A 13,542-nucleotide genomic window follows, 5' to 3' on the forward strand; every position below is an offset into this window, starting at 1 on the left:
AAATAAGGAAATGAAATATTTTTAAACATTATTAGCAGACAATCTAATAAGTACAATCCAGACTGTCCCACTGCCTACCAAATCAAACTCTGGATCTTTCATTCATGATACAGGTAATGGAACAGTAATTTAGAACTACTACTTGGGGCCCCTGGGTGGCTCAGTCGGTTGAGCACCCGACTGGATTTCGGCTCAGGTCATGAGCTCAAGGTTGAGCCCTACATCAGGCTCCACGATCAGTGGGGAGTCTGCCTGAGATTCTCTTCCTTTGCTCCTTCCCCTGCTTGTGTGTGCTTGCAAATGTTCTCTCAAATAAATAAGTCTTAAAAAAAACAACAACAGACCTTACTACTCCATCGGTGTCTTATTACTAAGTTAGTTTCTCTTCCTGCATTCTCTCTGCCACCAGTGCTAGGTCACGTGGCTTAGTGCTCCTGGGAGCACTGGCAGAAGGGAAGGCCCAAGAAGCTCTTGAGAGGAGGAGAGTGAGTACCAGAGAGGAAGGCAAAGACATCAGATGCCTGTGTACTCACTTCCTCTTCCCATTGGGATAATTCCTGGAGAATCTGGTGGCTGAAGTGTCCCCAGAGCCAGCGCCGAGCTGAGTTACCTCCTAGGCAGAGGGCTACATGGCAGTGAACATTTCTGGGGTAAGTCTAGTGCTTTACACCCTAGAGAAGGAGGAGATCGTACTATTTATGCTAATTCACGATGGACAGCTGGTGCTCTGCAAGATCAGAGTGCACCCATTAATCTGCACATGATGGCTTCAAACAAGTCCCTGTTTATTGGGCGGGAAAGAGCCCTCAGCTGGGTCCGGCAGGGTCTGATGACCTGGGTCACTCCGAGTTCTCAGTTGGTTATCAGCTTTTTTTAGTTAGGGCGATGGTGGGGAGTTTGCTCAAGGTCCTGATCCTTTTGCAGCTTCAGCTGGTTCGAAGCAGTTGTGAAAGCAAGTGTAGCCCTGCGTGCGGGGGGGAAGCGTTGGTTTCCTTCTTTAGGATGCAAAAGCTTTGGGGAGCAGAGCCGCTGGGGATGGGGAGACTAAGAGCACGGGGCTTGGGGCCCTTTCCTCATCCGTAGCTGGGGGATGGCTGCCAGCCTGTCGGAGAAGCTGGCTCGGGCCTGGCCACTTGTCCGCTGTGGCTTGAGAACCCAAGTAGCTTGGCCTTGGGGCTGTCCGTGGCCCGAGGTGGAGCTGCTGGCTCCCTTCCCTCTGGTGTATGTGGACGCCTGCAGGGAATGATGGCACAGGGTCCCTCAAGGCCTCCATGGCAGCCAGCAGGCCAGGGCCAGATCAGCCATCTGCCCCACATCCGAGGTACGCCTCCTTTCCCAGGAGACATTTTGGGAAGCGAGACTGAGCTGAATTCTCTAAGGGAAGGCTTTACTGAGAGACCCTGCTTGAAAGAGAAGAGCCTGAGACGCTATCAGTGGGCAAGCTCCTTTTCTCCCCTCTTCAATGGGGCGTGAGCTTGGAGGAAGAGTAACTTACAGGGAACAAAGAAGCTACATTTTCCTTAAACTGAGTGGTGATGTGCAAACGAGATCCTGCAGTATACATATGATTTAATATTTATTTGACAACATTTACACTTAATGTTCAGTAATTTGGAAGAGAACAAACCATTAAATTCCATTTGTGTGCCTTTATCACATATCACCATTCCAGGCTTCTGTCTAATCCCCTTATACGGCTGTAAAACTGCAAACCCGCCTGGCTTCCCCAGTCACCTGGGCGCCCTCCCCTTTCAGCCTTAACTCAAGGTTTAGGTTGCTGAGGATCAAAGCCTCTGTAAGCTTTTCTTCCTCCTCACCAACCCCCTCCCCTGAAATCTTTTTACTTTTTTTTTCTCTCTTTGCTCTCTTCCCCTGGGCAACCAAGACAAGAGCAAGAGGCTGCATCCACCTCTTCACTAAAATCAGAATATTTTCTTCCCAAGAGGAAATATGCAAAACAGTCTTCTGCTTGCAAAGAACAATAGGTGTGTAATTTTGGGTCTGTGCACTCACAGGAGTTTCTCTGAGACTCCCTCCCCCCTCCTCCTAGAGAGTGGAGTGGAAGGGACTTTCCCCTCTTCTGTTTGCCACCCTGAGCTGGAAATTGCAAACATCGTGATCTGCACACCATAGGAGGTGGGCGCTCACCTGAGGTTGCCTCTGAACGTGGCCCCCAGCGCTGCCGGCTCCCACGTGAGTGCCTGAGCCACGCACCATCCTCTCAGGGTCCTCCAGAAATGGTTTCTTAATGAGATGTGAAGTTATTTCGAATGAGAATTAACAGCATATTAAGATGCTTTATTACAATCTCACTAAGTAGAGGAATCTGCTTTCCATACTTTCTTCCTTTCTGTATGAATTTCCAGATAATAGCTCTTCACCGGAACTAGGTCAACAGCAGCATCACTGGACTGACCCGTACAAACTGCTTGTTACTTGACCGTGAGGTGCATTCCTGGTCTTTATCCACCTTCAAGCCGATTAAGGATCCAATTTTTAAAGAATCTCAAGAGGGGGATTCCACGGCTGCCCTTGAGGCAGCCCAGACTTTCACACCCTCGAACATTAGGAAGCGATTCCTAATACTTTATACCCAAATCACTCATGTAGCTCTTTAAGTCTCTCAGCTGGCCCTCAGCAGAGATGGGGAACAGCTGCTTACCACCACCTGTGCCCAGAGCTCTCTCACATTCTGGAAGGCCATTAAATCCCGTCTCAGCTTATGAAATGAAGGTTCACAAAATGGGGCTTTCTTGACTAGAATCAGGGATGAAATGACCTAAATGCTTGGCGTTTGCTGGTAGTTTCAGCAGTCGGACATCCTGAATTCAATAATAGTAATAATACTGAGTGTTTACTTTGTGTCAGGTACTGTGCAATGCATTCCGGGAGCCGGCTGGTATTATTGTAACATATTAGACATGGGGACTCTGGAAACTCCAGGGAGACTGAGCAGTTTGTCCGAAGGCACACAGCTGGTAAGGTGGGAGCTGGGGTCAGAATCCAGGGAGTCTGAATCAAATGTTCAGAATCTGGTGATGCCTGGGTGGCTCAGTGGGTTAAAGCCTCTGCCTTCGGCTCAAGTCATGATCGCAGGGTCCTAGGATCGAGTCCTGCATTGGGCTCCCTGCTCAGTGGGGAGCCTGCTTCCTCCTCTCTCTCTCTCTCTCTCTCTCTCTCTCTGCCTGCCTCTCTGCCTGCTCGTGATCTCTCTCTGTCAAATAAATACATAAAAAATCTTAAAAAAAAATTCAGAATCTGGGCTTTTAGCCACATTGGTCCTGGACATACGTACATTTATTTGTTCTATTATTCATCAAATATTAATTGAATGATACTTCAGGCACTGTACTTCTTTCCCAACAAGATTTAAAAAAAAGACTTTATTTATTAGAGAACAAGCTGGGAAAAGGGCAGAGGGAGAAGGAGAAGCAGACTCCCCGCTGAGTAGGGAGCTTGACTCGGGGTGGGGCCTCCATCCCAGAATCCTGGGATCATCACCTGAGCTGAAGGCACATGCTTAACCAACTGAGTCACCCAGATGCCCCCCAAAGAGATAGTTTTGACACTTAAACTACTCAAACGCTACGGAAGGAGACAGACCTATAGACAGAAATTGCTACCTAATGCGAGAACTTTTATATTTAAAAACATGTTCAAAGAACTTAGTACCTTATACCCCTTAATAACAGAGGGGTTTCACCTATTTATATAAGTTGGTGGCTAATATGTAAAAATGTATCTCCTCACCTAGGCTATACCCCTGCCTTGGATTTCCTCTTCAGGACTCCTGTTTGCTCCCAAGAGATAGGGAGCAAATTCATTTAGAAGCTTCATGAAGATACTATGTAGATACCCACAGAGTCCCACTGACTAGAAAAAGAGGTAACAGATCCCATGTCAATAAATCCAGACATTTGGCTAGAACATTTTAGGTCATTTCTTATATTCTTGAAAACTGGGTTCTTAGAAATCAAACATCTTGACTTTTAAAATTTGTCTCTGAGTTCCAAGAGCCCATTTGGGAATGTAAAAGATGACCACTGACTGTTTTTTGACTTCATTTTTCACTGTTCTTGTGTTCCACAATCGTGATTTAGGATCACAAGGAGACCTCATTGTCCTGGAGGAGAAATAATTTGAGTTTTTTGGGCTTCCAGAGTTCATTGCCATTTCTTTGGCTATTTAAATAAATACCCATGAATTAAAGAACTAAGCAGGGCCTCCCAGTCACGACTTTTAAATGTAATTTTTCAGCTTCTTCTCTGCAGACGGCAACAACCCTCCAGCCCACACGTGGTGTTAGCCATTCCTATAACACACATCTGTTAATATCTTGAGTTAGGATCCAGCCAGACATGCTTTGTGTAACGGGTGTATTGCCTACAAGTTGCAGATAGGCTGACATTTTCTAAGTCGGTGTTTAAATACACTAGAGTAGTTTGTAACTTAAAGGTAGTTGATGTTAAGCCCCCGAAAATAAAGAATTATTTGCAAAGGAAACACCCACTCTCAAATTAACATGCTGTAGAGGTTGACTTCGTAGTAGTCTCGGGGAAGGCATTGTAGCAAGAGTAAGAAGACTTTCAGTTCTAGGCTCACATTCCACCAGCAAACCTGGCTACTTGAAGTAAGTTAATTGAATTTCTCAATATCCCCAAACTCCTTGGTCAAAACCTCCGATTCGCCCATTCAACCAACATTTATTTAGGACCTCCTATAGGGTGGGGATAAATGAAAGTCAAGTACTAGCTCCCAGAGCGCACAGATGAGTTGGGAGGTTGTCCCCGAGGATATCCCACGATAGTTGTTGTCCCACGTGTTGTTGATGTGTTGCACCCTGATTCTACCTCCCAGGAAGGAGGTGATAGGGAAGGTTTTGGAACAGGAAATTTAATCCACGAAAAGACCATGGCCCAAAGAGGTTGATCAATTTTCCTAAATCCCTTTAAAGTTCAGATTTCCAGGCTAATGAGCTTTTCCTTTCAATATGAAAATATAATTTAAAAGGTAAAACTTTTTTAAAAAAATTATTGCATTGGGGGTGTGTTTGTAGTAATAAAAACATCAATAATAATAGGATTTTTTGCTATGCATTGATACAAGAGTGTAAGTTTACATGTGTTTTTCTTTAAATTCTCAATATAGAATAAAGTGGGTATTTTGTAGACAGGAAGCACAGAGTTCCAATAACTTGTGTAACATTGCACAGCCAGTGATGGGGCTGGGCAAGCATCACACTTGGTGTCTCTTCTTTAATCTTTAAAACAACTCAGAGAGATGGGTTTATTAACCTCCCTTCCTGGAAGAGGAGATAGAGGCACAGAAAGTTTAGTAACTTCCTCAAGATCACACAGTACTTGCAGGAGCTGGGATCTGACTCCGTGCCATCTGGTCCCGGAGGCAAGGCCCTTACCTCTTGCTCCCTTAGTTTAAGATGGTTGTGCCTGTTTTGCAAAGCTCAGCGGGACCACCTGAACCATGTTCCCAGTCTCAGCCAGGGTGAATCTCAGTTCCCCCGTTTCCCATCCGCAGCTGCGGGACATTACTCATTATCTTGTGTGTTTATGCACATGTCTATTTTCTCCATTAGGCGTGTGACTTCTCAGGGACAAGTCAATGTAACTTACTCATCTTTCGATTTCCAGTACCTTGCGTAATGCCTAGGCCTAATAAGGGCTCAAAATTCAAAATAGAGCTGAATGAATAATTTCCTATCATGAGAACCTCAAAACTGCTTGTAAGAAAATACCCCCAAATGACCTCTGGCCTAGGGGTTGCTATGTGGAGGCGTCTTATTGTTAGAATTTGATCCATCTCTGCATCTTTAGAAGCTGAGCTAGGTCCTGGTATATAGTAAATGTAAAGAAAGTAAAATCTCTGAATGAATGAATGGCTTTGTAGGGAGGCCAGAGGCACAAATGAGAGGTTTTTGCATTGCAGCTTCTGAGAAGTTGTCCACGGAAGAGATGATAGATGTTTGGAAGAGAGATCCCAGTGCCCTGTGCAGACCCCCAGGCAGGCAGCCTTTATGGCAGCTGATGGAAGGGAGGTACCCACCCCGCCACACCTCCCCACCCCCGATTGAGGTCAAGTCGAGAGATGTCCTGCATTTACAACTCCTCATTTGACCCTCAGGGGTGCATAATTTTGGCAGAAGCATTTCTTGGTTTTATTTTTTATTTTTATTATTATTTTTTTTGTGGGTGCAAGGCAAGATTTATTAAAGGCACTCTCCGGGGAAGTTTCAGGGCTCAGGAGAAGGGGAGCCAGGAAAGTTAGGCGGGAGGAGGTGGGCACCCTCAGGCGAGGTTCCGCGACTCTGGAAAGCAGAGTGGCAGAAGTCGCCCATTTCTTGGTTTTAAAAAGTACTTCACCCCCTTTACAACCTGTGTAATTGCTGTTGGAATGCTTTGCCCCGGTAGTGTCTTAATTAGGTCAGATTTTATACCAGGGGCTTTAACTTAATCCTCTTGCATCTGCAATTCTAAGGTCCCCTAATCTTGGCATTGCCAGGAAACATTCACAGTTTCTAGACATGGGACACGCTGACCCAGAGCCTGCTTTTGTACTCTTCCAGGGGGTGGGGGGTGCGGACAGGGTCCCGGAGAGCTAGGTGAAAGACGTAGGTGCCCAGAGACTCATCTAAATTCTTCTAAAAAGAAATCCCATTTCTAAGTTACTCTGCTCCAAGCACAGCTTGGATATTGCTTGGATAATTGTAGGATCCAAGGCTTTTCGCGCTTAAATTATATACTTTTGCACTCCGTGCATTAAAAAAAAAGCCACCTTTTTATTATCTGCTTTTAACCAAGCAGAACATGCCCCTAGAGTTACATCTTTCCTCTCCCCACCATGCCACCCACTAATGAGAAGTGAGCCATTTGCCAAGAAAACAAACACAATATAAAAATCACACAAATACATAATCCCCAACCCAGAAGGAGAAGAGCAGCTGCTAGTTGGCAGTTTAATATTTATCCAGGAGACAAGGTCCCCCAACAGGCTGTAATTCCTCTGTGGGAAGGGGGAGGCTGGGGGAGGTCAGTGATGAAAATCACCTGCACAGGGCTGGTCTAAATAGGGGCACGGTGGAAATCAATTCAGCGAGCTCAGTTTTGCTATCCCGAGTTCTGGGTGCAGTCAGGAGGCACCTGAGGAGCCCATCAATCTGTCATGTGAAAGGGGAGACGTGGGGGGGAGAAAGGAGGTAATTGGAATTGAGCTTCACCTGGGACTCTTTCTCCAGCAGGAAGTGTAGCTGGAAAAATACGGAGCAGAGCCATCCCCAAGGTAAGGTAAATTGGGGCTTGTGCCCTGACCTTGGGGAGCAGTGTGGTGAGAAATGAAAATCTGCTCTGACCATAACATTTCAGATAAGCCTCTTTGCCAACTCCGGGTCCGATCCTGGGTTGGGATAAAACTTCCCTCTTCCCGCCTGCAAAATGCACTTCTCGTGGCCTCAGTTGACTCGGGGCTCACGCTGATTTATATATAACTTGCACCTAATTCCTTAATCAAATGCTCTCGGGGCGAAGAGAAACTCCGTTATTAGAAATTGTGCAATGCATGAAAGCTAGTCAATCTTCCATTTTATTGATAAATTGGAATTTTAAAACAACGATGCCTGTCGATACGGCAGCTCTTTCTAAGAAAGAGGCAGTTAACAGAGCCGTGTAAATCAGAAGGGTCCCGAAGCTGTGGTTGGGGAGACATGATAGGGCAAAATGTGTGTCAATAAAGCGGAGTATTACAGCAAATTACCCAGTTTATACATGCAGGCAAAGCTTCGTTTCTCATGCCATGTTTGAGAGCCAATAAAGCTTGCAAATGCGATGGGAGCCACTATTTCTGCCTCTGTGCAGCTGTTTATCAGCAGCTTTTTAACACATTTTCACATATTAATGAGGTGGCATAGCGGTTCCAGAATTAGAACAGTGGGAAGTATCATTGTCTGCCTTATCTGAAGATATGCCTGCTGTCAGCGGCGTTACCGGGTGTGCACAATGGAAATGGAGTGTTGGTGGGTGCCGCACGTGCACACGTCCCCACACCCCAAACCCTTCATCTCTGACTCTGCCTGGAGAGACGCAGGCGCGGCGATGGGCTGTGTTGCTGCATTAAAAGCAACTTTGTCTCTCTTGTTTCATGACGGCTGTATCCGAACGGCTGGAAGATTCTTCTCTGCTTCCCCATTTGCTAAAATAGACACCCTGGACGGTCTATTCAGGAGGTGCTCCATAACTGTGGAATGGATGAAAGTGTGTGTTCCCCAAGCGTACTTCAAGAAAGGAAAGAAAAAAAATGTCCCCTCAGTGACCACCCTCTCCAGGCACAGTCTTCCTGTCACTGTGGCTTCAAGGAGCAACAAAGGTAGATGGCCCCGGGGTGCCTGGGTGGCTCAGTGGGTTAAAGCCTCTGCCTTGGGCTCGGGTTGTGATCTCAGGGTTCTGGGATCGAGCCCCACATCGGGCTCTCTGCTCAGCAGGAAGCCTGCATCCCCCCTCTCTCTCTCTGCCTGCCTCTCTGCCTACTTGTGATCTCTGTCTGTCAAATAAATAAATAGAATCTTTAAAAAAAAAAAAAAGTAGATGGCCCGACTGGCCTTTAATTTGTATACAAATGACATCTTTGAAAGCTGTCAGGGATCTAAGGAGTGTTTAAGGCAGAGATTCCCAGAAACAGGGCTGCAGGTGTGGCCAGAGCATTGCGAAGTTTTCACCAGCCTTCAGTGAAATGGGAAAAACAAACACAAAGGAGTGCGTTTTCATAGAGCTCCGTGCATTTTCTGTTAGATTTCTGAGATTGAGTCCTTCTACGTCATTTGACAATGAAATGCCATTTCTTTTATAAAGTTATGGTAACAGACAATAGCATTAAAAAAAAAAAATACCTTTACTTGCCTAAACAAAAAGTTCCTGAGTCCCTCAATTTTTTTTTTTTGGTTGAGGGGAGGGGAACTTGAATTGCTCTGTGAAATCCCAAAGTCTGGAACCATTGGTTTAACTCATCTCTATCCCTTTGAAAAAAAAAAAAAAAGCACTGAAATCACCTAGTGGCCTTAAGGGAGACGCTGGACTACTTAAAATATTGGCTCATTTCAGCAAATGATAGGACAAGTCAAGTACTAGAGTCTCTCTGTCTCTGTGTCTCTCTCTCTCTTTCGTCTCTTTGGAGAAGGGATCCAGGCTGGGTCACATGGATCTTATAGAAATGCCATCACTAAGCTATAGGAGATTTCTTAAATCCGGGTCACTCACCATAACAGAGGAACATAGAGGCTGGTGTACTAATGCCTAACGCATTCTTTTCTGCTGTAGACGTAGCCACTGCTTTATCTTTCCATGGGTTGGATATGCTCCCCGACTGTGCAAATGCAGAGCCCCAATCTGAGTTGTGCGGACTCTAGTTGATGTGAACTGTGGGAAAAGAAAGCTTCGCACAGACACCTTCACTGTCAATGTCTCCCTTTTCCGAATTCCCTCAGCTCTCTCAGTTTACGCTGGACAGCCTAGCCCTGGGTTTTTATGCTGTCGTCTGTTCTGTTTTTTATTCTTATCTTTCCTAAAGACTAGGAACCACACAACTGATAACTGAGAAACTGCCCCCCACCCTTTCTGAAAACACAATCTCCTCTGGGGGTTGTTGGCCGCTCACGGTTCTCCACATGTCGGAGAGATGTGAGTTTTTGTTGACCCGGTTTCCAGCCCTGGCTCTGTGACTGATGGATGACACTGGACGAGTGAGGGCTGAATCTCATAGACCCCAGATCCCTGTCGCTAAGAGGGAATGACAGGACTGACCTGCTTCGCTGAGAAAAGTGTCATATGCATTAACTGGGTAATGATGCTAATGCTCTTTGAGAATATAAATGTGAAACATTATCATTATGGTTAATGCTAGTCTTCAGTTTTTAAATTTTTTTCCTCAAAGGGGAGACGCAGAAAGATTATTTAAAGAAATAGTGAATAGAAGGCTACAGTTTGTGCTTAATTCATAACTGACTTTGATCAGAATGGCATAAGCAGTGGGAATGCCGTCTTCTAGTCCGGAAGGTAATTATTTCTACTTCGGGGCATGAAGTCTTCTCTTTCTCCTCCTCCCATCAGGGAAAAAAAGAAAGAGAGAAAAAGCTAGGAAAGCGAATGCTCTTAAAAAGATAAGACGATTTCTCTATGTCAGGTCTGGAAATTGTGTTTGCTAAAGCTCCCGTTACAAAAGAGGCCCAGCTGAGTGGACAAGGGACTGGCACGGAGCGGGGCTCCGCCTCTGCCATCTTGCCATGAAAGGAGCCGGAAGCAGTAGAGGCTACACAATTTTGTTTTTTTAAAGCCCCTTTCGTTTCTAAGAATTTTAAGAGTGAAAGGAGATCCAGTAATCCCTGTCCAGTGTCCTTTCCACCTGTGACAGACACTTGTGGTTCCGGGTTATATGGGCTTTGTCTTGCTGTTGTTAAGAAATGACCACAAACTTGGTGGTTCAAACCAACAACAAATGGATTCACATTTCTGGAGGCCAGAAGCCTGGTAAGTGTTAGGGAGCTAAAATCAAGGTGTTAGCAGGGTCAGTTCCTTCTGGAGGTTCTAGGGAGACTCTGTTCCTTGCCTCTTCCAGCTTCTGGGGGCTGTCTGCATTCCTTGGCTTGTGGCCACATCCTTCCAGCCTCAGCTGTCATTATTACATGACCATTATTACATGATAATTTTGAATAATTTCCCATCTCAAGATCCCAGCCAAGAATGTGGCAAGTGTAAGGGTCCTGAGGTAGAGTGTGTTTGGTGTGTAACAGTCAAGAAGCCAGTATGATTGGGGGGGGGGGGAGTGCAAGGGGAGGAGGCAGTAGGAAAAGAGCTCAGAGAAGGGGGCAAGGGCAGGTCATGTAGGATGTCTTTGACCTCTACTCCAAATAAGAGGGAAACTCCTGATGTTTTGAGCAGAGGAGTGACTGACATGATATGACCTCCATTTTCCAAGGATTACTCTGGTTGCTGGGTGAAGACTAGACTCCAGGTGGGAGATAGGATGCTCTTGCCACCATCCAGGTAAGAAATCATGGTGGTAGGACCGAGGTGTTAGCTGTGGAGATGGTTGTGGGAAGTGGTAGAATTCTGGATATATTTTCAGGGTCAAGCTATTAGAATTTGCTAATGGGTTGGCTATAGGGTGTGAGAGAAACAGAGGAGTAAAACCTAGGTTTTGGGGCCTAACAGGAAGATGAGGAAGACCACAGGAAGAGCAGGTGTGGGGAAAAGATCAGAGTTTGGTTTGGACATATTAGGCCTGAGATGTGTATGGGAATTACAAGCGGGGATGTGCCAAATCCATGCAGCTGGATTTGCTAGTCCCAAGTTCGAGAGAGAAGTAGGTGAAGGTCTTCAGAGAATAAATACTCAACCTAGAATATCTGCTTATTTGTCAAAGGACACAGACCATGTCCTTTAATATGATATTTAAGGTCTTCTTCTTTTTTTTAAATAAGATTTTATTTATTTATTTGACAGACCGAGATCACAAGTAGGCAGAGAGACAGGCAGAAAGAGGAGGAAGCAGGCTCCCCACTGAGCAGAGAGCCCAATGCGGGGCTCGATTCCAGGACCCTGGAATCATGACTTGAGCCGAAGGCAGAGGCTTTAATCCACAGAGCCACCCAGGTGCCCCTCATTTAAGGTCTTCTACGTCCTGGTTTCAGCTTCATCTGTCATTGAGCTTCTCCTACAATCAATGCTTCAATCACTGATATTCTCCAAACCCTATGCCTTTCATGCTTCAGAGTCCCCACTCCTGTTGTTCCCTTGATCTGAAATGTGCTTCCCTCCCTTGCCTAGGAAATCCTGTTAATCCTGATCGCTTCTGCTGATTACTGTCGTTGAAGTCCATTATGCCCTCCTCTGTGTTATCCAGTAGACCGTGTGTTCTCTGCCTACTTACACCTGGCTGTTTGCATTTAAATCTGTATCTCCTCTAGATTTTAAGTTCCTTGATGGTAGAGAAGGACCATGGCTCATTGATCCTTATATCACTAAGATGTCTCCAAGATGGAGGTGTAGACATGGCAGGTTTCAAAATTCTGAAAAGCAGAATTCTCAATCAGTACCTCTTCACCACTACTGGTTTTGAGGCAGATCTGCATGGAGGACATGGCCAGAGGGTAGCACACTATTGATAACTACAGGCATTGGCCAAAACCCCCATGAGGAACTCATGGCCAGGGGAAGCTAGCTTCACCACATACGAGTCACAGTGTCTTCTTTGCCTCCTGTAGAGCTCAAAAACTCGACTAAAATCTAGCTTCCTAGGTTCCTTTCTCTGAGGCCCACCTCCAAGTCTTGACTACTCTCTGTGAAGGTAGAGGGACAGGACAACTGAATCTAACACTGAGAAGGTCTAGAGAAATATAGCTTAGAGCAGAGCTGTTCTAAGTCATGCCCCTGAGAGAGTTGGGAGAAGGGAGTTGGTAGGAAGCTGGAGGCTTAACTCCTCACACTTAACAGGATAAGAGGACACAATCTGGAAATAAAATCAGGGACTAAATAAGGAGGAGAGAAAGCAGGTCAAGGATGCAAGAGCATCTAACTTCTTGTTCACTGCACAGGATACCCCATGATAAGGGGTGTCTGGAGCTGTGTCCCATGTCTGCAGACTGAGCTGCAGTGGGCAGAGCCCTGTCCCACCACCAGGTGGAACCTGCCCTTGCATCTAACCCTGATTTTCCCCCCTGGCAGGTGCTGAATACATTTTCATTGGCTCTGCAGAATTGGATAAATCCTCAGGAACACACCCATGTTCCCAATGGAAAGACAAGTTACTCCGTCAACAGCAGCAAGTGACAGAAAAATCTAAGAGTCTTTCCCTGGGATCCTAATAGAAGATACAGTATAATGGAGCAGGTAGGAGTGAAGACTCTGGAACTCCGTGATCTTGGATAAGTTAACCTTCTGGGGCCTCAGTTTCCTTATCCATAAATGGGAGTAATAATATTTCACACATCGTAGAATTTTTTTGCATTAAATGAGTTAATACTTCTAAATACTTACAACAGTGCTGGGCACGTAGGTGATGTTGGATACCTTCTAGCTCTTTTATGAAGGTGAGTCAGTTACAGAATGGCCAAGAGTAGCTACGTCAGAGGACCTCCCTAGGTGTTTGTTCGAAAAGGTTTGAAATTTCCAAGGAAGAAAGATATAGACTTTCTCACATTGTCAATGTCTTTAACCTATTTCTCACCACCACGTGGCCCATTTCTTGGCAGCGTGAATGACCCTTCTCATCTGGAGGGACCATCTGACTGGAGTGGGTTATGGGGCTGTTATCTGGGCAACTGCTTTTTGGCATGACCCCAAGTGAAATATTTGAGCTGGCTCTTTCCTTGGGCTCAGAAGTCTCCTAGATAATATGAACTTTGATGGTCCTGGGAGGCTCAGCTAGAATCTGTGGCTCGTGTCGCCCCGAGCAGGTGGTCTAGGACCAACGGCATAGGGGCTGGCAGCCATGGTTGCTAGAAGGTTTGCAAGGTCCGGAAACGTTCCTGTCAGTTTGTGTGTG

The sequence above is a fragment of the Enhydra lutris genome, unplaced genomic scaffold (assembly GCF_002288905.1).
Source record: "Enhydra lutris kenyoni isolate GAN:26980312 unplaced genomic scaffold, ASM228890v2 scaffoldscaffold24, whole genome shotgun sequence".
NCBI classification, from domain to species: domain Eukaryota; kingdom Metazoa; phylum Chordata; class Mammalia; order Carnivora; family Mustelidae; genus Enhydra; species Enhydra lutris.